The sequence below is a fragment of the Somniosus microcephalus genome, unplaced genomic scaffold (genome assembly GCF_052327205.1).
Source record: "Somniosus microcephalus isolate GS21.2 unplaced genomic scaffold, FLI_Smic_1.0 unresolved_chr1, whole genome shotgun sequence".
Classification (NCBI taxonomy): Eukaryota; Metazoa; Chordata; class Chondrichthyes; order Squaliformes; family Somniosidae; genus Somniosus; species Somniosus microcephalus.
In genome coordinates, this window is record NW_028225179.1 from 157252493 (window position 1) to 157277170 (window position 24678).

The window sequence follows — 24678 nt, forward strand, 5'->3', positions numbered from 1 at the left end:
GGGAGAGGGCAGGGAAGTGGACGTGAGTCTAGATTCGGATCAGCCATGATCCTACTGAATGGCGGAGCAGGCCCGAGGGGCGGTATGGCCTACTCCTGCTCTTACTTCGTATGTTCTTATGTTCAATCGACCCAATCTCGCCTCATGCATCATTCCTGCCATCCCAGATCCTGGTGAATCTTCGCTGAACTCCTTCCATGGCAAGAACATCCTTCCTCAGATACGGCGACCAGAACTGCACACAATACTCAAGATGTGGTCTCACCAAGGCCTTGTACAACTGCAGCAAGACATCCTTGTTCCTGTACTCAAACCCTCTCGCTACGAAGGCCAACATACCATTTGCCTTCTTAACTGTCTGCTGCACCTGCATGCTTACCTTCAGTGACTGGTGCACAAGGACACCCTGGTCTCGTTGCACTTCCCCTTCTCCCAATCTATTGCCATTCAGATAACAAGCTGCCTTCCTGTTTTTGCCACCAAAGTGGATAACCTCACATTTGTCCATGTTATATTGCATCTTCCATGCTTCTGCCCAATCACCCAACCTGTCCAAATCATCCTGGAGTGTCTTGGCATCCTCCTCAGAGCACACCCGCCCAACCAGATTTGTGTCATCTGCAAATTTGGAGTTATTACACCTAGTTCCCTTGTCTAGATCATGAATATATATTGTGAATAGCTGGGGTCCCTGCGGTACCCCACTAGTCACTGCCTGCCACTCGGCAAAAGACCCATTTATTCCAACTCTTTTCTTTCTGTCTGCCAACCAGTTCTCTATCCAAGTCAATACCTTGCCCCCAATCCCATGTGCCTTAACTTTACACGCTAGTCTCTTATGCGGGACCTTATCAAAAGCCTTCTGAAAGTCCAAATACACCACATCCACTGGTTCTCCCTTATCTATTTTACCAGTTACATCCTCAAAAAATTCTAGTGGATTAGTCAAGCACGATTTACCTTTTGTAAATCCATGTTGACTTTGTCCGATCCTGTCACTGTTTTCCAAGTGCTCTGCTATTACATCTTTTATAATGGACTCTAGCATTTTCCCCACTACTGATGTCAGGCTTACCGGTCTGTAATTCCACATTTTCTCTCTACCACCTTTTTTGAATAGTGGGGTAACATTAGCTACTCTCCAATCCATGGGTACTGTTCTTGATTCCATCGACTGTTGGAAGATGATCAGCAATGCATCTACTATTTCTAGGGCCACTTCCTTAAGTACCCTAGGATGTAGATTATCAGGCCCTGGGAATTTATCGGCCTTCAAACCCATCAATTTCCTTAACACCATTTCCCTACAAATACTGATTTCTTTCAGTTCCTCCCTTTCATCAGACCCTATGTTCCCCAACATCTCTGGGAGGTTATTTGTGTCCTCCTTTGTGAAGACAGCATCAAAATATGTATTTAATTGGTCTGCCATTTCTTTGTTCCCCATTATAAATTCCCCTGATTCTGGCTGCAAGGGACCTACGCTTGACTTCACCAATCTTTTTCTCCTCACATATCTATAAAAGCTTTTACAGTCAGTTTTTATGTTCCTTGCAAGCTTACTCTCATATTCTATTTTCCCCTTCTTAATTAATCCCTTTGTCCTCCTTTGTAGAATCCTAAACTGCTCCCAATCCTCAGGTCTACTGCTTTTTCTGGCCAATTTATACGTCCTCTCCTTGGATCTTATGCTAACCCTAATTTCCCATGTTAGCCACGTTTGAGTTGCCTTTTTTGTTTTATTTTTATGCCAAACTGGGATGAACAAATTCTGTAGTTCATCCATGCGGTCTTTGAATGTTTGCCATTGCCTATCCACCGTCAACCCTTTGAGTGACATTCCCCAATCAATCCTACCCAACTCGCGCCTCAGACCATCGTAGTTTCCTTTATTTAAATTCAGGACCCTAATCTCTGAGTCAACTACTTCATTCTCCATTTTAATGAAGGATTCTATCATATTATGATCACTCTGACCCAAGGGGCCTCATACAACAAGATTGCTAATTAATCCTTTCTCGTTACATAATACCCAGTCTAAGATGGCCAAACATATCTCACCAACAAGACATTTGTCATTCGGTTGTAGCCGCCCTGGCCTCAGCTGACATTTGGACCATCCGCACCACCTGTGGCTGAGACTGACGCCCATCAGTTTGCATCTGGCAGGAGGCAGGGTGAAATTATGGGATGGACCTGCGGATCTGTAACCCCGCAGATTTTCAGCGCGGCAGAGTTTTTCACGAAGACATTCCATCCCGGACTGAAGAAGGGAAAGTTTCTCTCAGTGAAAGTGTGGGTGAAAGTGTGGAGATGGGACATGTTGTCCGCATTGTAAAATGACACCTGTCCGCCCTCATAGTCCAGGTACACCCCAAGCTTCCGGGAATTCACACTCGGGGTGAGGCGGGTCGGTGAGGGGAAGGTGTAGGCAAAATAGTCACTTCCGGGGGACAGCCACATCGTCCAGTATCCGGTCTCAGGTCGATTTCCCCTTTCCTCCCGGCAGACTCTCGGGCCACTCCCAGACCCCACCATGTCTTGTCACCCACCTCCACCTCCCAGTAGTGTCTCCCTGATGTGAATCCCTCCGATCCCAGGACACAGGGCCAGAAATCAAACCTCTCCGGGGTGTCAGGGAGCGGCTGCCGTTTGTCTCCAAGTCTCACACTGGTCCGGTCCTCAGACAGGATGAGCCGGGGATTCGCTGTGTTCGGATCCAGAGTCAGAGAGGCTGGAGCTGGGGGAAAGTTAACATAACACTGTCAGTTATTTAGTTTCTTGCTGTGATTTAATCAAACTCTTTCATTTTTACAGTGCCCTCTTGGGCTCTGGGTAATGTTCATGGAATCTGCTGCCACTCCAGGGCTTATGCCCGGCAGGGGGAGAGAGAGCGGGAGGGGCGATTTAGGGGGAGGGGAGAGAGAGGGTGAGAGTGAGTGAAGAGAGAGGGTGAGGGGAGAGGCAGCTGGCGGGGAGAGAGGGGGGAAGCGGAGTTAGTTGCTGGTATTTGGAGCTTTCTTTCGCCTCTGCCATCCTGCTCTGCTCTTGAGCCACTGTGAGGAAATCTGCAGCCCCAGTCTCCCGCTATTCTCAGTGTCTGCAGAGTGCATCAAGGGCCTTTGAAAATTAACAAGGAATCGGTGACAGAAGCTCTAATGTGTCCTGGAGACACAGTGGGTGAAATTGGTCTTGGACTGTTTTAGGTGATAGTCAATCAGCAGCTCGTATCGCGCTCCCTCAGTGTTTGTTTCCATTAACTTCAATGGGAATTAATATTGGACACAATGTAAATGGGCCACTGATTTACTATCGCCCATTTTGTGTTACCACCCAGACTAATTTTACCCGCAATTTCTCTCTGGAGGCGTGACCCACACACCACTAATCAGGGCTGTCGATGTGTGGAGAGGGGGAAAGTACCGACAGCAGGAGAATAGAGAGAAGAGAAGGAAAAGGATAAAGAGAAAAAAATGAGGAGGGGACCTGCTGCAGAAAGGAAGAGAGAAGCAAAAACAACCGAGGGAAACTAAATTAAAAAGCTCAGCAGAGGAAATGGGAGAGATAGGATACACCATGTACTCGAGACAAAGTCCCAGACACTCTTAGATTGATCACAATCAGCAGTGCAATTCGAGGTTGAATAGAACAGCAAGGGTCTGGTTCAGCCTGAGACAGTGGCCAAGGAGGGGGTGGAGTTGGTGGCCAGGATGCAGAGTTGTTGACAGTTTCCAAACTGATGGCTTAAATCTTCTCAATGTTTAACTGGAAAAAATTCTGGTTTCTCCATAACTGGATTCCAGATAATCTGTTGGACAATTCACTGGCGGTGGAGGGGTCAAGAGAGGTGGTGGAGAGGTAGAGCTGGGTACCATCGGTGTACATCTGGAAACTGAGTCTCTTTCTGTGGATGAGATTGACAAATGGCAACATGTAGATCAGTGAGAGAAGACGACCAAGAATTAATGTTTGAGAATCTCCTGGGGTGCCGTGCGGGGGTGGAAAGAGAAGCCATTGCTGGAGATACTCTGGCTACGATCAAATAGGTAAATGTGAACCAAGTAAAGGCAGTCCCACTGAGTAGGACAATTGAGGAGCGACATTGGAGGAGAATGGTCAATGTTTGCAGAGAGCTCCAGGAGGATGAGGAGGGAAAATGCGCTATACTCACTGTCACAGAGTATATCATTTGTGACCTTTATTAGGGACACTTTGGGGCTATGATGACAGGGATGGAAATCTGGTTTATGTGGTTCAAACATGCAGTTGCGGGAAAATGGCCAGGGATTTCAAAAGGGAAGTAAGGTCCCTAGTGTGTTTAATATTCTTTAATTTAAAGGAAGCACAATGGAGTAGTAAATTAAGGGTAGGACATGGCAGGGCAGCTCAGCAGCGTGGAGTGCTCCTCCGGTGCTATGTGGGAAGTCAGGGACACCTTGTGTCCAGGGCAAACACGTGCAGGAAGTGTCTCCAGCTGCAGCTACTCAAAATCCGCGTTTTGGAGCTGGAGCTGTGGCTGGAGTCACTGTGGAGCATCCGCGAAGCTGAGATCTTTGTGGATAGCACGTTTAACAATGTGGTCACGCAGCAGGTAAAGTGTGCACAGGCAGACAGTGAATGGGTGACCGCCAGACAGAGTAAAAGAACTAGGAAGGTAGTGCAGGAGTCCCCTGGGTCCATCTCCCTCTCCAACAGATTTTCCATTTGGGATACTGCTGGGGCAGATGGTTTCTATGGGGAATGCACCAAGAGCCAAGTCCGTGGTGCTACGAGTGGCTCAGCTGCACAGGAGGGGAGGAAAAAGACTGGGAGAGCAATAATGATAGGGGATTCTATCATAAGGGGAACAGATAGACGTTTCTGTGTCCGCAGACGTGACTCCCTGGTGCCAGGGTCAAGGATGTCACTGAACGGCTGCAGGGCATTCTGAAGGGGGAGGGCGAACAGTCAGAGGTCGTGGTTCACATTGGTACCAACGACATAGGTAGAAAGACGGATGAGGTCCTGCAACAAGAATTTAGGGAGCTAGGAAGCAGATTAAAAAGCAGGACGTCAAAGGTTGTCATCTCTGGATTATTCCCGGTCTGTATGAAAAACAAAAAAACAGACAAAAAACCTTTTTTTTGGCTGGAAATCACAGCAGGTCCGGCCGCATCTGTGTAGAGAGAACAAGCCAATGTCGACTCGAGTCTGGATGACCCTGCATCAGGTGGGGTTACATGTAGCGTGACATGAACCCAAGATCTCGGTTGAGGCCGTCCTCATGGGTGCGGAACTTGGCTATCAGTTTCTGCTCGACGATTTTGCGTTGTCGTGTGTCTCGAAGGCCACCTTGGAGAATGCTTACCCGAAGATCGGAGGCTGAATGTCCTTGACTGCTGAAGTGTTCCCCAACTGGGAGGGAACACTCCTGCCTGGTGATTGTTGCGCGGTGTCCGTTCATCCGTTGTCGCAGTGTCTGCATGGTCTCGCCGATGTACCATGCTCCGGGGCATCCTTTCCTGCAATGTATGAGGTAGACAACGTTGGCCGAGTCACATGAGTATGTACCATGTACCTGGTGGGTGGTGTCCTCACGTGTGATGATGGTATCTGTGTTGATGATCTGGCATGTCTTGCAGAGGTTGCTGTGGCAGGGTTGTGTGGTGTTGTGGTCGCTGTTCTCCTGAAAGCTGGGTAATTTGCTGCGAATGATGGTCTGTTTGAGGTTAGGCGGCTGTTTGAAAGCAAGTAGTGGAGGCGTGGGGATGGCCTTAGCGAGGTGTTCGTCGTCATCGATGACATGTTGAAGGCTGCGAAGAACATGGCGTAGTTTCTCCGCTCCGGGGAAGTACTGGACGACGAAGGGTACTCTGTTGGTTGTGTCCCATGTTTGTCTTCTGAGGAGGTCTATGCGATTTTTCGCTGTGGCCCGTCGGAACTGTCGATCGACGAGTCGAGCGTCATATCCCGTTCTTACAAGGGCGTCTTTCAGTGTGTTTTTTGTCTGTTTTTTTGTTTTTCATACAGACCCCAGCATCTGCAATATTTGACCCCTTGTGACCCCACCTCATTGTTCTTTGATGTAATGTTTCCCTGACTGACCTGTTTGAACACCATTCACACCTTTGACTGCTGTGATTATCTCTCTGCCGAGGTGTGATAAATGGCAGTTGGAAAGGTTACCTGTAAACATCTGACATGATTCTCTGACTATATAAGCAGTGTCTTTATGCATTTCTCCACTTCACCTGAAGAAGGAGCAGCGCTCCGAAAGCTTGTGATTTCAAATAAAGCTGTTGGACTATAACCTGGTGTTGTGTGACTTCTTACATTTGTCCACCCCAGTCCAACTCCGGCATCTCCACACCATGGCAACATTCAAGAAGCATTTAGATGAGCACTTGAAACCCCATAGCATACAAGGCAACGGACCAAGTGCTGGAAAATGGGATTAGAATAGACAGGGCTTGGTGGCCGGTGCAGACACGATGGGCCGAAGGGCCTCTTCCTGTGCTGTATAAATCTAATGACTCTATGAGGTGATGACTTAGTTTGAGCAGCTGTAATTTTTTGAGGGGCTGTATTCGTTTGAGGTGCTGAATTAGTTCTAGGCATTTATTAGTTTCAGGTTCTGTGTAAGTTTGAGGCGTTGTATTCGTTTGAGAAGCTACATCCATTTGAGATGTTGCAATTTGTTGTTGTTATCCTTAAGAATGTATTGTTCCAATTAATGCTTGGAGCAGAACATCGCGTTGTGCGAAAGGAGCCTGTTTTTCGGACAAAGCTACATGTAAGGAAGGTGTGTGGTTAGGAGATAAGGGAAGGGATATTCTGGTAACAAGGTCGGGTAATAAGAGAAAATGCTGGAAAGACTCAGCAGTTCAGGCAGCATTTGTGGAGAGAGAACCCGAGGTAACGGTTCTGTTCGATGACCTTCCATCAGAAGTTGTGCAGTTGTGTTAGGTAACACTACTAAACGTGCAAATTATCCCGTAGAAGAGGTAAGGATAAGATATAAAAGTGACGTTTGGAACAGATACTTTAGAATCCGATAAAGGTTTGACGAACTTGTATATCGAACTCGGAACTATAACGTATTTGAGTTCTCCAGCTACAATTCGCAAGGATTTGTCTAAATGCTGTTGTTAATGATATGACTATTTATTGCATGCTTAATAACTCTGACATTTAATGTTGGGAACCCTTTTAGTGCACTGCGCGTTTTCCAGCTTTGCTTGGAGCGCCGTTCCCTTAAATCCATCGCTCACAGGGACAGTTCCATTCAGCATATCTTTTGTCTGGCCCTTGGTGAAATTTCTAGATTGAACGCGACGCATCTCAGCCCCAAGCTCGTCACCGTCTTGCTAACCGCTGCACAGCGACCACACTCTGCTCCCCTGAGATGGCGGCCCAGGTGTTGTTTTAAGCTCGAGTGCAGTTAGAGGCAGAGATCATTCAAAGAAAGTCCAAGTCATTGAGGCGTCTGATTCTTTGCACCGAACTCCTTCACAAAGAGTTCAGATTCAGGTGGGGGCGATTTGGGCAAATCTTTCCCCACATTACAACACTTCAAAGTTACTTCAATGGTGGTAAAGCGCTTTGGGATGCCCTGAGTTCATGAAAAGCGCTTATTAATGCAAGTCTTTCTTTGCAACAGTTTCAACTGCATTTCAAAATCCGCGGGCTAAATTAGGGCTCGTCCGGGATCTCTCGCAAAATTCAAACAATAACCCCGAAACGAGAATCATACCCCTAGACCAACGAGCGGATTGGCTGGTATTAGTGGAGATAAGAGATAACCATTGTAGAACGATTTATTGTGTGTGGCTATTCTTGACGAGCAGAGTATTTGAGGCCGAGACAGTGTCTTTGCCTTTTCGACCTGTCTTCTGAAGCGCCGCCCGTTAATGAGCTGTTTGGACCTTAATGTATCCGGGCTGCAGGAGGCCGCCCCAGGCGCAGCAGAGGAGTCTCGGCATTAGATCTGCGTGGAAAAAGTATATTTCCCCTTCTCTCTTCCTCTTGTCTACATACCTGTTCATTTATTTCTCTATTTATTTCCCCTGTCTCAGTTTCCTGCATCATAACATGGTGGGGATATTTTTAGAGACGCGGTTTTTTATTACTTATTGAAAGGACACCCAGACGGACCGATTGAAACTGCAATTTGAATCCTGTCGCTGGCCTGTGGTTTTTCTATTAATCTGTGTTGTTCTGCTTCCACATTCTCAGTCACAAAGTCCCGAGCCTCAGTTTTTAAATAAAATAAGGCCCACCTCTTCAAGTAGCGACACGCGAGGGGGTCATTCCCTAAATCAGCGCCAATTTTCCCCAAATCCTCCTTACAGTACCGCAACCCAAACTGCGTCCTATATGAGAAATATCATTGAGAATGAATTACTTCACTCGCTGTAACTTTGCCATTTGAATGGCATAATTCGCCTCTCAATGCGTCTTTTATTTATACTTAAAAACATGTAAATTATTCCAGTTTTCATATTTACTAAATTTGAACGCAGACCCCACTTTCGAACCATTGAGTTTTCGTGTGTCTCCCCACTACACACCGGAAACCCTCCAGCACTCGGGTGCTCTGCATTGTAACAACTCAATAGGAAAAGGAGGAGGCCATTCAGCCCCTCGAGCCTGTTACATAGGAACAGGAGGAGGCTGTTCAGCCCCTCGAGACTGGTCCACCATTCAATCAGTCTGGTCTGTATCTTCACTCCATCTACCCGCTTTGCTTCCATAACCCTTAATACCCTTACCCAATAAAACTCGATCGACAGTAGCTGTAATCTTGAGCCTGAAACAAGCTCAACTCCCGGATCCAGACAGAAAAGTCTTCTTATTGACGGCCACCCTGCAGATCAATGATTTACATTTGTGAACTTCAGGGATTCGGAGATTCCTGTGTTTAAAATGGAATAAAAGATGAAATGGGCCTCAGTGTGGATCAGTTTTCTCTCACTCAAAGTTATCTGATTAGTGAAGTGAAATAAAGAGCAATTAAAGAATAAGGGAGAAGCCGATGTTGCACTTTTCCAGGAGATTAAACTCTCCTCTGACTGTTCGCCACAGCAAGTTTAACAATTTATGTCCCACCCGGGCTCGAACGTGATAACCGCCACATTGCGGGAACCGCCGGCTCTATATTATTAGCAGAAGGGAAACTGACCGAGTGAACTCCCTCTGAGCTGATCGGTAATGAGTTGCCTCACTTTAAACAACTTCTGTCCCACACTGAATGCTCTCAGTCCTTCTCCTCCGCTGTCCTTTACAAGAAATGTCACCGATTCCCCCTCACACCCCTAACGTGTTCTCTTCCACCCCCTCACAGTGGGGCCACTGAGTCTCCTCGTGTCTCCCCGCCATCAGCGGTCTCACCCAGTTTGTAAAATTAAACCGGGAACAAGTGCCCCTCAAAGAGAGTCTGTAAGCTCAATCTGTAACAGAAACTAATGGTTCATTAACTGTGGTTCAAGCAATTATTAGTCGGCTCTCAGACTTGAATTATTTTTTATGCAATGAACTTTTCCCAAATCTTTTGTCAAAATGAATTCCTTGATTGAGAATCGAAACGGGGCGAGGGCCAGTCGCCCACCAGGGACCAGCTATGATACTTTATGTATATATATCAACCTGAATATGTGCAGAAAGCTGTCCAGACCTCGTGGCGCAACGGTAGCGCGTCTAGCTCCAAATTAGTAGGCTTCTTTTGCAATCACCAATGAAGAACCGATGACCATAATTTGCAGAATGAAAGAAAGGCGAAACACACTTCAATAACGCATTTTGCTCTTTCGCGTGTGAAGCGAAATAATTTTTCAGTGAAACGATTTGGAAGTATGTGTTACTGGTATTTGTGCCTTTAATTAAAGTTTGTGGCGTCTGACTCCCGTTCATGTCTGTTCTTCCTCTGTTGAATAAGAAAGGAGGGCTGTCGTTGACCAGACTGCACTGCGGCTGATTTTGTGAGCTCATCCTTTATATTGAGTGATGCTGTTTAAGGTGAACCAATCAGCACAGAGGGAGTTCACGGGTCAGTTCCCCGGTGTTGAAGGCCTGCCTACAGCGGTTCCCCCAGTGTAGTGGTTATCACGATCGCTTTACACATGAAAGGTTCCCGGTTGGTGTCTGACCGGGAACATTATGATTAAATTTGCTGTGGATGAACAACCAGCGGGTTTATTCCAAATGAAAATAGAAAACTGCTGCAAATCTGAAATAGAAACGGAAAATGCTTGAAATTCTCAAGAGGTCAGGCAGTGTCTGTGGATAAAAAAAGAGAGTGATCGTTTCAGGTCGATTACCCTTCGTTAGAACTGGGAAACGAGAGAGATGTACGGCGAGTTTATTCTCCTGTCAATTGGGCTAAAGAGGCTTTTTAATTGTTCTTTATTTCACTTCACTAATCTGATACCTTTGAGTGAGAGAAAACTGACCCACAGTGAGGCCCATTTCATCTTGTGTTCCCTTTTAAACCCTGGAATCTCTGAAGCCCTGAAGTTCAGAAATGTAATTCATTAATCTGCAGGGCGCCGTCAGTAAGAAGCCTTTTCTGTCTGGATCCGGGAGTGCAGCTGGTTTCAGGCTCAAGATTGTCGCCACTGTCGATAGATTTTTGTTGGGTAAGGGTATTAAGGGTTACGGAAATAAAACGGGTAGATGGAGTGAAGATACAGATCAACCCTGATCTAACTGAATGGCGCTACAGGCTCGAGGTGCCGAATGGCCTCCTCCTGTTCCTATGGAGTCGCTGCAGTGCATCCGAGTGCTGAAGGGTTTCCGGTGTATAGTGGTTATCGCATTCCGCTAACACACGAAAACTCAACGGTTCGAAAGTGGGTAGAAGCAATTTAATGCCTTTTCTCCATTCAAGTTTAGTAAACATGAAACTGGAATCATTTGCATGTTTGGTTCAGTATAAATAAAATAGGCATTGACAGGCGAATTATGCCATTTAAATGGCAGCGTTACAGTGAGTGAAGTAATTCTCAATGATATTTCCCATAAAGGACACAGTTTTGGTTGCGGTCCTGTAAGGAGGATTTGGGGAATGTTGGCGTTGACTTTGGGAATCTACCCTCGCGTGTTGCTAACATAAGATGTGGGTCTTATTTTATTTAAAAATTGAGGCTCGGAACGTTCTCATTGAGAATGTGGAAGCAGAACAACACAGATTATTAGAAAAGCACAGGGTCAGCGACAGGATTCAAATTGCAGTTTCAACCGGTCCGTCTGTGTGTCTTTTCAATAAGTAATAAAAAAGCTCGTCTCTAAAAATATCCCCGCCATGTTATGATTCGGGAAACTGAGACGGGGGTAGAAATAGAGAAACAAAAGCACATGGATATAGAGAAGAGGAAGAGAGAAGGGAAAATACTGTTTCCTCGCAGAACTAATGCCGAGACTCCTCTGCTGCGCCTGGGGCGGCCTCCTGCAGCCCGGATACATTAACGTCCTAACAGCTCATTAACTGTAGGACTGGGACCGGGCGGCGCTTCAGAAGACAGGTCGAAAAGGCAAAGACACTGGCTCGGTCTCAGGTGCTCTGATCAATAGTAGCCACACACACAAAGTGGTTTTATCAATGGTTAGATCCTCACTCGGCTAGGTTTGAATCAGCGTCCTCGGGGTCTGATTTTCGCTTCGGTGGTTGTTTAAATTTCCGAGAAGTCCGCGGTTCAAATCACAAACCAGCGCTCGTTTTGCCGCCACTATTGGACTTGCAGTTGAATCTTTTGTAATCACCATTAAATAACCGGTTACCTTAAATTACAGAATGAAAGAAAGGCAAAACACACTTCAATAACGCATTTTGCCCTTTGTAAGTAATGAACTGTTAACCATATTTCATTTTACACATTGTATTTTAGGAACCTCGTTTAAAATATTCATTGCTTATGAAAACAGAAATCTGGGGCAACTTTTTTTTTAATTAACAGAATTGGTCACTGCACAGCATAAAATGCTGGCGAATGTAACTTTTACGCCAAGGGTCGAATCGCGTACTTGTCGCGAAAGTGACAACCGCTACACTACGAAAACCTCTGCATCACTGCTCGCACAGAATAGAATCAATAGTGAACAAAATATCACACGGTGCTCATTTTCAGATTCAATGCAGTCAACGTTTACATCAAGTGAAAGAATGTTTTAGTGAAATGATGTGGAAGTATGTGTTACTCGTATTTGTGCCTCTAATTAAATGTTGTGGCGTCTGACTCCCGTTCATGTCTGTTCTTCCTCTGGTGATAAAGAAAGGAGGGCTGTCGTTGACCAGACTGCACTGCGGCTGATTTTGTGAGCTCATCCTTTATATTGAGTGATGCTGTTTAAGGTGAACCAATCAGCACAGAGGGAGTTCACGGGTCAGTTCCCCGGTGTTAAAGGTCGGCCTACAGCGGTTCCCGTAGTGTAGTGGTTATCAGGATCGCTTTACACGCGAAAAGTCTCCGGTTCGAGCCCGGGCGGGAATATTATGTTTAAACTTGCTGTGGATGAACAACCAGCGGGTTTATTCCAAATGACAAAAGAAAATTACTGCAAATGCTGTAAATCTGAAAAAATAAACGGAAAATATCAAGATGTCAGGCAGTATCTGTGGATAAAGATACAGAGTGAACATTTCAGGTCAATTACCCATCGTTAGAACTGGGAAGCGGGAGAGATGTATGGTGAGATTATTCTCTTGTCAATAGGGCTACAGCGGCTTCTTTCTTACTCTTTAATTTTTCTTTATTTCACTTCACTAATCAGATACTTTTGAGTGAGCGAAAACTGACCCACAGTGAGGCCCATTTCATCTTGTGTTCCCTTTTAATCCCTGGAATCTCTGATGCCCTGAAGTTCAGAAATGTAATCCATTAATCTGCAGGGTGGCCGTCAGTAAGAAGCCTTTTCTGTCTGGATCCGGGAGAGGAGCGCGTTTAGGCTCAAGACTGGAGCTACTGTCGATAGATTTTTGTTGGCTAAGGGTATTAAGGGTTACGGAAACAAAGCGGGTAAATGGAGTGAAGATACAGACCAGTCCTGATCTAATTGAATGACGGAGCAGGTACGAGGGGCTGAATGGCCTCCTCCTGTTCCTATGGAGTCGATGCAATGCAATGGACCCGAGTGCTGGAGATTTTCCTGTGTGTAGTGGTTATCGCATTCCGCTAACACACGAAAACTCAACGGTTCTAAAGTGGGTGGAAGCAATTTACTGCCTTTTCTCCATTCAAGTTTAGTAAATATGAAAACTGGAATAATTTTCATGTTTGGTTCAGTATAAATAAAAGACGCATTGACAGGCGACTTAGACCTTTCAAATGGCAGCGTTACAGTGAGTGAAGTAATTATCAATGATATTTCCCATATAGGACACAAATAGCGGTACTGTAAGGAGGATTTGGGGAAAGTTGTCGCTGATTTAGGGACTCTCCCCTCGCGTGTCGCTTACTAAAGAGGTCGGTCATGTTTTATTTAAAAATTGAGGCTGGGAACTTTCTCATTGAGAATGTGGAAGCAGAACAATAAAGATTAACAGGAAAACACAGGGTCAGCGACAGGATTCAAACTGCAGTTTCAATCGGTCCAAAAGTGTGTGTCCTTTCAATAAGTTATATAAAAGCGCGTCTCTAAAAATATCCCCGCCATGTTATGATTCGGGAAACTGAGACGGGAGTACAAATAGAGAAACAAAAGCACAGGGATATAGAGAAGAGGAAGAGAGAAGGGAAAATACTGTTTCCTCGCAGAACTAATGGCGAGACTCCTCTGCTGCGCCTGGGGCGGCCTCCTGCAGCCCGGATACATTAACGTCCTAACAGCTCATTAACTGTAGGACTGGGACCGGGCGGCGCTTCAGAAGACAGGTCGAAAAGGCAAAGGCACTGTCTCGGTCTCAGGTGCTCTGATCATCAATAATAGCCAGACACACAAATTGTTTTATCAATAGTTACCTCATCACTCGGCTAGGTTTGAACCAGCGTCCTCGGGGTCTGATTTTCGCTTCGGTGGTTGTTTAAATTTCCGAGAAGTCCGCGGTTCAAATCACAAACCAGCGCTCGTTTTGCCGCCACTATTGGACTTGCAGTTGAATCTTTTGTAATCACCATTAAATAACCGGTTACCTTAAATTACAGAATGAAAGAAAGGCGAAACACACTTCAATAACGCATTTTGCCCTTTGTAAGTAATGAACTGTTAACCATATTTCATTTTGTACGTTGTATTTTAGGAACCTCGTTTAAAATATTCATTGCTTATGGAAGCAGAAATCTGGGGCAACCTTTTTTTAAATTAACAGGATTGGTCACTGTACAGCATAAAATGCTGGTGAATGTAACTTTTCCGCCAGAGGCCGAACCGGGTACTTGTCGCGTCTGAGGCGAAAGTGACAACCGCTACACTCCGAAAACCTCTGCGTCACTGCTCGCACAGAATAGAATCAATAGTGAACTAAATATCACACGGTGCTTATTTTCAGATTCAATGCAGTCAACGTTTACATCAAGTGAAAGAATGTTTTAGTGAAATGATGTGGAAGTATGTGTTACTGGTATTTGTGCCTCTAATTAAATGTTGTGGCGTCTGACTCCCGCTCATGTCTGTTCTTCCTCTGGTGATAAAGAAAGGAGGGCTGTCGTTGACCAGACTGCACTGCGGCTGGTTTTGTGAGCTCATCCTTTATATTGAGTGATGCTGTTTAAGGTGAACCAATCAGCACAGAGGGAGTTCACTGGTCAGTTCCCCGGTGTTGAAGGTCGGCCTACAGCGGTTCCCGTAGTGTAGTGGTTATCATGTTCGCTTTACACGCGAAAGGTCCCCGGTTCGAGCCCGGGCGGGAACATTATGTTTAAACTTGCTGTGGATGAACAACCAGCGGGTTTATTCCAACTGACCAAAGAAAATTGCTGTAAATCTGAAATAATAAACGGAAAATGCTGGAAATTATCAAGAGGTCAGGCAGTATCTGTGGATAAAGATACAGAGTGAACCTTTCAGGTCAATTACCCATCGTTAGAACTGGGAAGCGGGAGAGATGTTTGGTGAGATTATTCTCTTGTCAATAGGGCTACAGCGGCTTCTCTCTTACTCTTTAATTGTTCTTTATTTCACTTCACTAATCAGATACCTTTCAGTGAGCGAAAACTGACCCACAGTGAGGCCCATTTCATCTTGTGTTCCCTTTTAATCCCTGGAATCTCTGATGCCCTGAAGTTCAGAAATGTAATCCATTAATCTGCAGGTTGGTCGTCAGTAAGAAGTCTTTTCTGTCTGGATCCGGGAGAGGAGCGCGTTTAGGCTCAAGACTGGAGCTACTGTCGATAGAATTTCGTTGGCTAAGGGTATTAAGGGTTACAGAAACAAAGCGGGTAAACGGAGTGAAGATACAGCCCAGTCCTGATCTAATTGAATGACGGAGCAGGCTCGAGGGGCTGAATGGCCTCCTCCTGTTCCTATGGAGTCGCTGCAATGCACCGAGTGCTGGAGAGTTTCCGGTGGGTAGTGTTTATCGCAATCCGCCAACACACGGAAATTTAACAGTTCGAAAGTGGGTGGAGGCAATTTAATGCCTTTTCTCCATTCAAGTATGAAATATGAAACTGGAATAATTTGCATGTTTGGTTCAATATAAATAAAATACGCATTGACAGGCGAATTATGCCATTCAAATGGCAGCGTTACAGTGAGTGAAGTGACTCTCAATGATATTTCCCATATAGGACACAGTTTTGGTTGCGGTACTGTAAGGAGGATTTGAGGAATGTTGGCGCTGATTTAGGGAATCGCCGGCTCGGGTGTCGCTCCTTGAAGAGGTGGGACTTATTTTATTTAAAAATTGAGGCTCGGAACTTTCTCATTGAGAATGTGGAAGCAGAACAACACAGATTAATAGAAAAGCACAGGGTCAGTGACCGGATTCAAATTGCAGTTTCAATCGGTCCGTCTGCCTGTCCTTTCAATAAGTAACATAGAAATCACGTCTCTTAAAATGTCCCCACCTTGTTATATTTCAAGAAATTGAGACAGGGGGAATAAATAGGAAAATAAAAGCACAGGGATATAGACAAGAGGAAGAGAGGAGGGGAAAATACTGTCTCCACGGAGATCTAATGGCGAGACTCCTCTGCTGCGCCTGGGGTGGCCTCCTGCAGCCCGGATACATTAACGTCCTAACAGCTCATTAAGAATAGACACATACAGAAAATGGTTATACAATAGTTACCTCATCACTCGGCTAGGTTTGAACCAGCGTCCTCGGGGTCCGATTTTCGCTTCGGTGGTTGTTTAAATTTCCGTGACGTCCGCAGTTCAAATCAGAAACGATCCCTCATGTTGCGGCCACAATTGGAACTGCAGTTGAATCTTTTACAATCACCATTAAATAACTGGTTACCATAAGTTACAGAATGACAGAAAGGCGAAACACACTTCAATAACGCATTTTGTCCTTTGTATGTAATGAACTGTTACCCATATCTCATTTTACACATTGTATTTTAGGAGTCCGATTTAAAATGTTCGTTGCTTATGACACCAGAAATCTGGGGTAACTTTTGTTAAAATTAACAGGACTGGTCACTGCACAGAATAAAATCCTAGCAAATGGAATGTATCCACCCGGGTTCGAACCTGAGACTTTTCGCGTGGAAAGCAAACGTGATAACCGTTAGACTACAGAAAACTGCGCTTCACTGCTCACAGAGTATGGAACCAATAGTGAAAAAATCCCATGGTGCTCATTGTCAGATTCAACGCGGTCAGCTTTTACATCAAGTGAAAAATGTTTCAGTGAAATGATTTGGAAGTATGTGTTACTCGTATTTGTGCCTTTAATTAAAGTTTGTGGCGTCTGACTGCCGTTCATGTCTCTGATTCCTCTGTAGAATAAGAAAGGAGGGCTGTCGTTGACCAGACTGCACTGCGGCTGGTTTTGTGAGCTCATCCTTTATATTGTGTGATGCTGTTTAAGGTGAACCAATCAGCAGAGGGAGTTCACTGGTCAGTTCCCCTCTGTTGAAGTAGTGCACGAAGTGCTTCCCGTAGTGTAGTGGATATCGCGTTAGTTTTACTCGCGAAATAGTTCCCGGTTCGATCCTGGGCAGGAACATTATTGATTAAACATGCTGTGGATGAACAACCAGCGGGTTCACTCCAAGTACGAGAAGAAAGTTACTGCAAATTCTATAAATGTGAAATAGAAACATAAAATGTTGGAAATTCTCAAGAGGTTCAGGCAGTATCTGTGGATAAAGAAAGAGTGAATGTCTCAATTCGATTACCCTTCGTTAGAACTGGGAAATGAGAGAGATGTGTGTGTAGTTTATTCTCCTGGTAATAGGGCTACAGCGGCTTCTTAATTGTTCTTTATTTCACTTCACTAATCAGATACCTTTCAGTGAGAGTAAAGTGATCCACAGTGAGGCCCATTTCATCTTTTAAACCCTGGAATCTCTGAAGCCCTGAAGTTCAGAAATGTAATTAATTGATCTGCAGGGTGGCCGTCAGTAACAAGCCTTTTCTCTCTGGATCCAGGAGTGCAGCTGGTTTCAGGCTCAAGATTGTCGATAGATTTTTGTTGGGTAAGGTGATTACGGGTTACGGAAACAAAGCGCGTAGATGGAGTGAAGAAACAGACCAGACCTGATCTAATTGAATGCCGGCGCAGGCTCGAGGGGCTGAATGGCCTCCTCCTGATCCTATGGAGTCGCTGCAGTGCATCCGAGTGCTGAAGGGTTTCCGGTGTGTAGTGGTTATCGCATTCCGCTAACACAGGAAAACTCAACGGTTCGAAAGTGGGTGGAGGCAATTTAATACCTTTTACCCATTCAAGATTAGTAAATATGAAAACTGGAATAATTTACATGTTTGTTTAAGTATAAATAAAATGGGAATTATCAGGCGAATTATGCCATTCAAATGGCAGCATTACAGTGAGTGAAGTAATTCTCAATGATATTTCCCATATAGGACACAGTTTGGCTTGTGGTACTTTAAGGAGGATTTGGGGAATGTTGGCGCTGATTTAGGGAATCTCCCGCTCGCGTCTCTCTATTTGAAGAGGTGGGCCTTACTTTATTTAAAAATTGAGGCTCGGAACTTTCTCTTTGAGAATGTGGAAGCAGAACAACACAGATTAATCGGAAAACACAGGGCCAGCGACAGGATTCAAATTGCAGTTTCAATCGGTCCGTCTGGGTGTCCTTTCAATAAGTAACATAGAAAGTGCGTCTCCAAAAATGACAGCACCGTGTTATGATTCAGGAAACTGAGACAGTGGGAATAACTATAGAAATCAAAACACAGGGATATAGAGAAGAGGAAGAGAGAAGGGAAAAATACTGTTTCCTCGCAGAACTAATGCAGAGACTCCTCTGCTGCGCCTGGGGTGTCCTCCTGCAGCCCGGATACATTGACCTCCTAACAGCTCATCTAGAATAGCCACATACTAAATGGTTTTACAATGGTTACCTCCTCACTCGGCTAGGTTTGAACTGGCGTCCTCGGCGTCCGATTTTCGCTTCGGTGGTTGTTTAAATTTCCGAGAAATCCGCGGTTCAAATCACAAACGAGTCCTCATTTTGCCGCCACTATTGGACTTGCAGTTGAATTTTTTACAATCACCATTAAATAAACGATTACCATAATTTGCAGAATGAAAGAAAGGCAAAACACACTTCAATAATGCATTTTGCCCTTTGTATGTGATGATCTGTTACCCATATCTCATTTTACACAACTTATTTTAGGAGTCATGTTTAAAATGTTCATTGTTTATGAAAGCAGAAATCTGGGGCAACTTTTGTTAAAATTAACAGGACTGGTCACTGCACAGAATAAAATCCTGAGAAATGGAATGTTTCCCAGGGCTCAAACCGGGGACCTTTCTTGTGTAAGGGAAACGTGATAACCGCTACACTACGGAAACCTCTCCTTCGGTGCTCACAGAGCATAAAATCAATAGTGAACAAAATATCCCACGGTGCTCATAATCAGATTCAACGCAGTCAGCTTTTACACCAAGTGAAAGAGTTTTTCAGTGAAACGATTTGGAAGTATGTGTTACTCGTATTTGTGCCTTTATTAACGTTTGTGGCGTCTGATTCCCGTTCATGTCTCTTCTTCCTCTGTTGAATAAGAAAGGAGTGTTTGACGTTGACCAGACTGCACTGCGCCTGTTATTTGGGAGCTCACCCTTTATATTAGATCTGTTCGTCTAAAATCCGCTGTGGGCAAGTTATTGGAATCTATAATTAAGGACAGAGTGGCTGAGCAGTTAGAGAACTCTGAGCTGAGTAGAGAGAGCCAACATGAATTTGTAAAGGGTAGGCCATGTCTAACGGAGCTGATTGGTTTTTTGAGAAAGTAACTAAAGAAGTAGATAGGGGGATGTGTGTGGATGTAGTTCATATGGACATCAGAGGGCGTTCGATAATGTTCCACATAAGAGACTGTTAGCAAAAAGGAGAGTGCATGGAATTGAAGGCAAATTATTGACCTGGTTTCAAGATTGGTTATGCGGGATAATACAGACTGTAGGGTAAAGGATATGTAATCGAATTGGAAGGAGGAGACTCCGGGTTTACCACAAGGTTCGGTGCTGGGGCCTCGACTATTCATTATATTTAGTAATGCCTTGGATAACACAATAGAGAGCCATCTATCTAACTCTGTCAATGATGCAAAGATTGTTGGTGTAGTAAGTCGTGTAGATGGGAACTTAAAATTACAAAGAGACATTGAAAGATTAAGTGAGTGGACAAAACTGTGGCAGATGGATTTCAATGAGGTCATCAATTCTGGACCAAAAAATTACAGGTCAGAGTTTTTTAAATGGTGAAAAGCTGGAACAGTTGCAAGAATCTCTTTGTGAGATCTTTGATTCCAAATGATTCGACATTGACCCGTATTGGTGGCAGTGGTTAAACATTTATTCAGCACAAGCAAGAAACAATAACATGACTGTATCTTAATCAGCAGTTTACAAGGTATAATTAAGAGTTATACTACCCCGCTTAACCCTTTGGAAAAAGTCACAGTAAGTGTTGTCTGGCCGTGCGTCAGGACCTTTTTCGCCTCTGAACGTCTCTGAGAATTATATGAACCCTCCTGTCTTCTTCTACATTTAACCACTGCTGGTGTCCCTTTCTTAAACCATTTCTTTCAATTCAAACCTATGGGGCGTCCCTCGGATCTGTCACACAATTTCTCTCCCTCCCCTGATAGGCCCTCTTTCTCCTCCTCTGATCTCACACCGTCCCTCACCTTCTGTTCCTGTCCACTGAACAACACCGATTACAAGAGATATTATTGTGGCACACGGACCCCTTCTTATCAGTCGAGTTTTTATGGTTGCATGAATTCCAGCCCCAGCTGTGCCTTGTTTACACAAGTTATTAAACTCCTCTCTTTTCAACTTCTGTCACTTCCTGTTTTTTCACTGTGTTTTATTCAGCTATAGTCGACTGCGATAAAATGTCAAACTGATCAGTGCTTTTCCCATCAGTCTTCTCGCTGAGCTGTTTACTTTACCTTGTAAGCTAATTCTAATTGTATATATGTTGTGTATCAGTGTTAATAAACAAATCAGTAACTGCGTATAAAGAAAATAAGTTTTACTGGAGAACTTAACAAGTGAATTGACCAGAATCTCCCGCAGTGGAGGTCCGAGGAGATTTAGGGGTCCATGCACACAGATCACTAAAATGTCGCAGGTCAGGTACAAACATTAATCAAACAGCTAATGGAATGTGATCATTTATAAGTAGAGGGCTAGAATATAAAGTGGAGGAAGTTTGATGGCTTTGATAAGACAGGACTCCAGTCTTATGTGGGCAGCGCACCTTAGAAAGGAGATATTGGCCTTGGAAAGAGGGCAGCGGAGATTCACCAGGGCCCCAAAGGTTAAATGATGAGGAGAGATTACAGAAACTAGGCTGGCATTCCCTGTAATATAGAAGGTTCATGGCTGATTTGATTGAGGTTTTTGTGATTTTGAAAGGAATTGATTGGGTCGATTGATAGAAAATGTTTCCACCGGTGGGGAGTCCAGGACTAGGGGATGTAACCTGAGTGTCAAACCATTCAGGAGAGAAGTCAGGAAACATTTCTTCATGGAAAGGGGAGGTAGAAGTGTGGAACTCTGTCCCACAAACAGTAGTAGATGCTCGCTCAATTAATCATTTCACTCCTGAGGCCGATAGACTTTTGCTAAACAAGGTTATGAAAGGATATGGACCCAAGGCAGTAGATGGAATACCGAACAACCATGATCTCTGATGTGCCTCAATGAATCCGAGACCCAATGTTAACGGAGCAAAGCAAGGCTTTTATTAACTCAGAAAGTAATACACAGTGGAGAAGTGTCTCTCATCCAGAGATCTGCTGTACTGCCTGTGAGACACACTGGGGTCTGCTTAAGTAGGGGCCAGGTATGGGCGGAGCCCTACACACAATACAATACAGGTAAGGAAGTGGAACTGAAACTAAATTCCCCTGCTTGTCACAGTCACAGGCACAATCAAACACAGAGAATACAGCGTGCCTGATGAATGGCATATTTCATCACATTCACCCCTTCTACAGATTTAGTCTGTTCGGGGGTTTGGTAGTCCTCTGTGACCGACGTAGCTGTTGTGGTGCCGCGGGTGTCGGCTGGGTGTCCCCGGTGGCCTCCTGGGTCTCTGCCGGGGGCGCCGCCAGGGTTGTTGAATGGGTAGTTGGTGGGGGCACCATTGGTCTATGTTCTTCCGGGGGTGATGAAAGAATAGTGGGTGGGTAAGAGTTGCTGTGATCGTTGTTGCTGTTGTTGTCATGGTTGTTGTTGTTGTTGTTACCGGCTGGGGCGACGTCTTTTATGGACACAGTGTCCTCCCTTCCGTCGGCGTGCCGGACATACGCGTATTGGGGGTTGGCGTGGAGTAGGTGCACTGACTCCATGAGAGGATCTGTCTTGTGGCCCCTCACATGCCTTTGTACAAATACCGGACCTGGGGTGGAGAGTCTTGATGACATGGATATGCCTGAGGTGGCTTTCCAGGGAAAGACAAACATTCGTTCATGAGGCGTGGCATTAGTGGCAGTACACAGTAGCGACCGTATCGAATGGAGCACATCTGGGAGGACTTCCTGCCAGCGGGAGGTAGGGAGGCCCTTGGTCCTTAGAGCTAGAGTGACTGCTTTCCATACTGTCCCGTTCTCTTGCTCCACCTGACCGTTACCCTGGGGGTTGTAGCTGGTGGTACGGCTCGTGGCGATCCCCCTGGACAGCATGTACTGGCATAGCTCTTCACTCATGAAGGACGCCCCCCTATCCGTATGGATGTAGCTCGGCATACCGAACAGGCAGAACAGGCTGTTGAGGCATTTAATGACCGTGGCGCTGGTCATGTCTGGGCAGGGGAAGGCGAATGGGAAACTGGAGTATTCGTCCACAATGTTCAGGAAGTAAACATTGCGGTCGACTGACGGGAGGGGGCCCTTGAAATCTAAGCTGAGCCGCTCAAAGGGCCGTGTAGCTTAGAGAATACAGCGTGCCTGATGAATGGCATATTTCATCACAATCTCATTGAATGATCGATCAGGGTCGAGGGGCTGAATGGCCCACTCCTGTCCCCAAGTTCCTATGTTCCAGCTCAACTGCAGAGACTGGGCCAGCCCTGCTCAGCACATCCTGACCGCCCCCTGGCTCTGCAAAACACTGCCCTCCCTCTCCCCATCACTGCCCCTCCCTCTCCCGATCACTGCCCCTCCCTCTCCCGATCACTGCCCCCTCCCTCTCCCCATCACTGCCCCTTCCTCTCCCGATCACTGCCCCCTCCCTCTCCCCATCACTGCCCTCTCCCGATCACTGCCCCCTCCCTCTCCCGATCACTGCCCCTCCCTCTCCCGATCACTGTCACCTCCCTCTCCCCATCACTACCCCTCCCTCTCCCCATCACTGCCCCTCCCTCTCCCCATCACTGCCCCCTCCCTCTCCCGATCACTGCCCCCTCCCTCTCCCGATCACTGCCCCTGCCTCTCCCCATCACTGCCCCTCTCCCCATCACTGTCCCTCCCTCTCCCCATCACTGCCCCTCCCTCTCCCGATCACTGCCCCCTCCCTCTCCCCATCACTGCCCCTCCCTCTCCCGATCACTGCCCCCTCCCTCTCCCGATCACTGCCCCCTCCCTCTCCCGATCACTGCCCCCTCCCTTTCCCCATCACTGCCCCTCCCTCTCCCGATCACTGCCCCCTCCCTCTCCCCATCACTGCCCCCTCCCTCTCCCCATCACTGCCCCCTCCCTTTCCCCATCACTGCCCCTCCCTCTCCCGATCACTGCCCCCTCCCTCTCCCCATCACTGCCCCCTCCCTCTCCCCATCACTGCCCCCTCCCTCTCCCCATCACTGCCCCCTCCCTCTCCCCATCACTGCCCCCTCCCTCTCCCCATCACTGCCCTCTCCCGATCACTGCCCCCTCCCTCTCCCGATCACTGCCCCTCCCTCTCCCCATCACTGCCCCCTCCCTCTCCCCATCACTGCCCCCTCCCTCTCCCCATCACTGCCCCCTCCCTCTCCCGATCACTGCCCTCTCCTGATCACTGCCCCCTCCCTCTCCCCATCACTGCCCCCTCCCTCTCCCGATCACTGTCGCTCCCTCCAAATCGCATCCCCCGTCCCCAGGACATACCCGGCAATGCACAGAAGGTTAATGCAGCTCAGCAGTCACATTCCAATGAAGACCGAGTCCCAATATTTGAAATCTCATAGACCTGAAACGTTTACTCTGTTTCTGTCTCCACAGATGCCGCCTGACCTGCTCAGTAATTCCAGCATTTTCTGATATTATTTCAGATTTTCAGCTTCCACAGTATTTTGTTTTTGTATTTGAAACTGAAGTAATTCTGTGCATTGAATATAATTTCAATGGGCCTGCCCGTCTGTGGCAGGAAATCCAATGGGCGGTGAAATAGGTGGACTGCGCCCAGAGCCACATTTCCACCCACTCACCCCAGCTGTGTCCATTCATTGCCAGAGGGAGGGTGGAAGGTCCCAGCCCAGGGATTTGATGCTAAACTACACTGGTTTATATATTGCATCCCCAGATAATCTTACCAGTGTCAACTGAGCCGAGAGTAACTTTATCCTGGCAAATATTTTTATATAAATCGCACCGTTAGGCTTTGCCAAATGTGAGTTTCTCACACCACTGTTTAATTTTATCTAATATTTCAGTTATTTCAATCTGTAAACCTCTGGTCTGTGTGATAATATCTGCTGTTTATAGAGAGTTTAGTAGTGTAGGAGGAGACTAGATTGAATTCAGTCAGTAAATTACTGCCACTGAGGTATCTGTTAGTGCCCCAGATGTGCGCTGCTGTGAGGAGCAAATGGAAAAACGTGACAGCATCTGGATCGTAACAGGAAACATCTGTTTACAGCAGGGTGTCGGATCAGACCCTGGAACAGGTTCATCCGGCCCGCGGACTTGCCCTCAGAGGCGGACTGACTATCGGGAAATGTCCCCGAGTGTCCCCCGGACCCTCCACCGGTGAATTTGGACTCTGGGTCTTTCTAAAGCCGGTCTGTCCCGGGGCTCTGAGGCGTTTCCCGAGCTCCCCCCTCCCCGCTCTCCAGCCGCCTTCACTCACTCTGCAGCGCTCCTCTGCTCCGCAGTGAAACCCCGATTAAAATGAGACGGAGCTGATAAGCTGAGGGTTGG

General features: G+C 46.2%; 1 protein-coding gene, 1 non-coding gene and 1 pseudogene across 2 annotated transcripts in view; 2 read left to right on the forward strand and 1 right to left on the reverse strand.

Moving 5' to 3' along the window:
* Nucleotides 1-24678, forward strand: part of LOC147096328 (E3 ubiquitin-protein ligase TRIM69-like) — a 240911-nt gene that overhangs the window by 74690 nt on the left and 141543 nt on the right.
* Nucleotides 2152-24678, reverse strand: part of LOC147096329 (nuclear factor 7, ovary-like) — a 71930-nt pseudogene continuing 49403 nt past the window's right edge.
* trnav-uac (transfer RNA valine (anticodon UAC)) lies at nt 14749-14821 on the forward strand. Its single transcript has one exon. It is a non-coding gene; the product is annotated as a tRNA-Val (tRNA).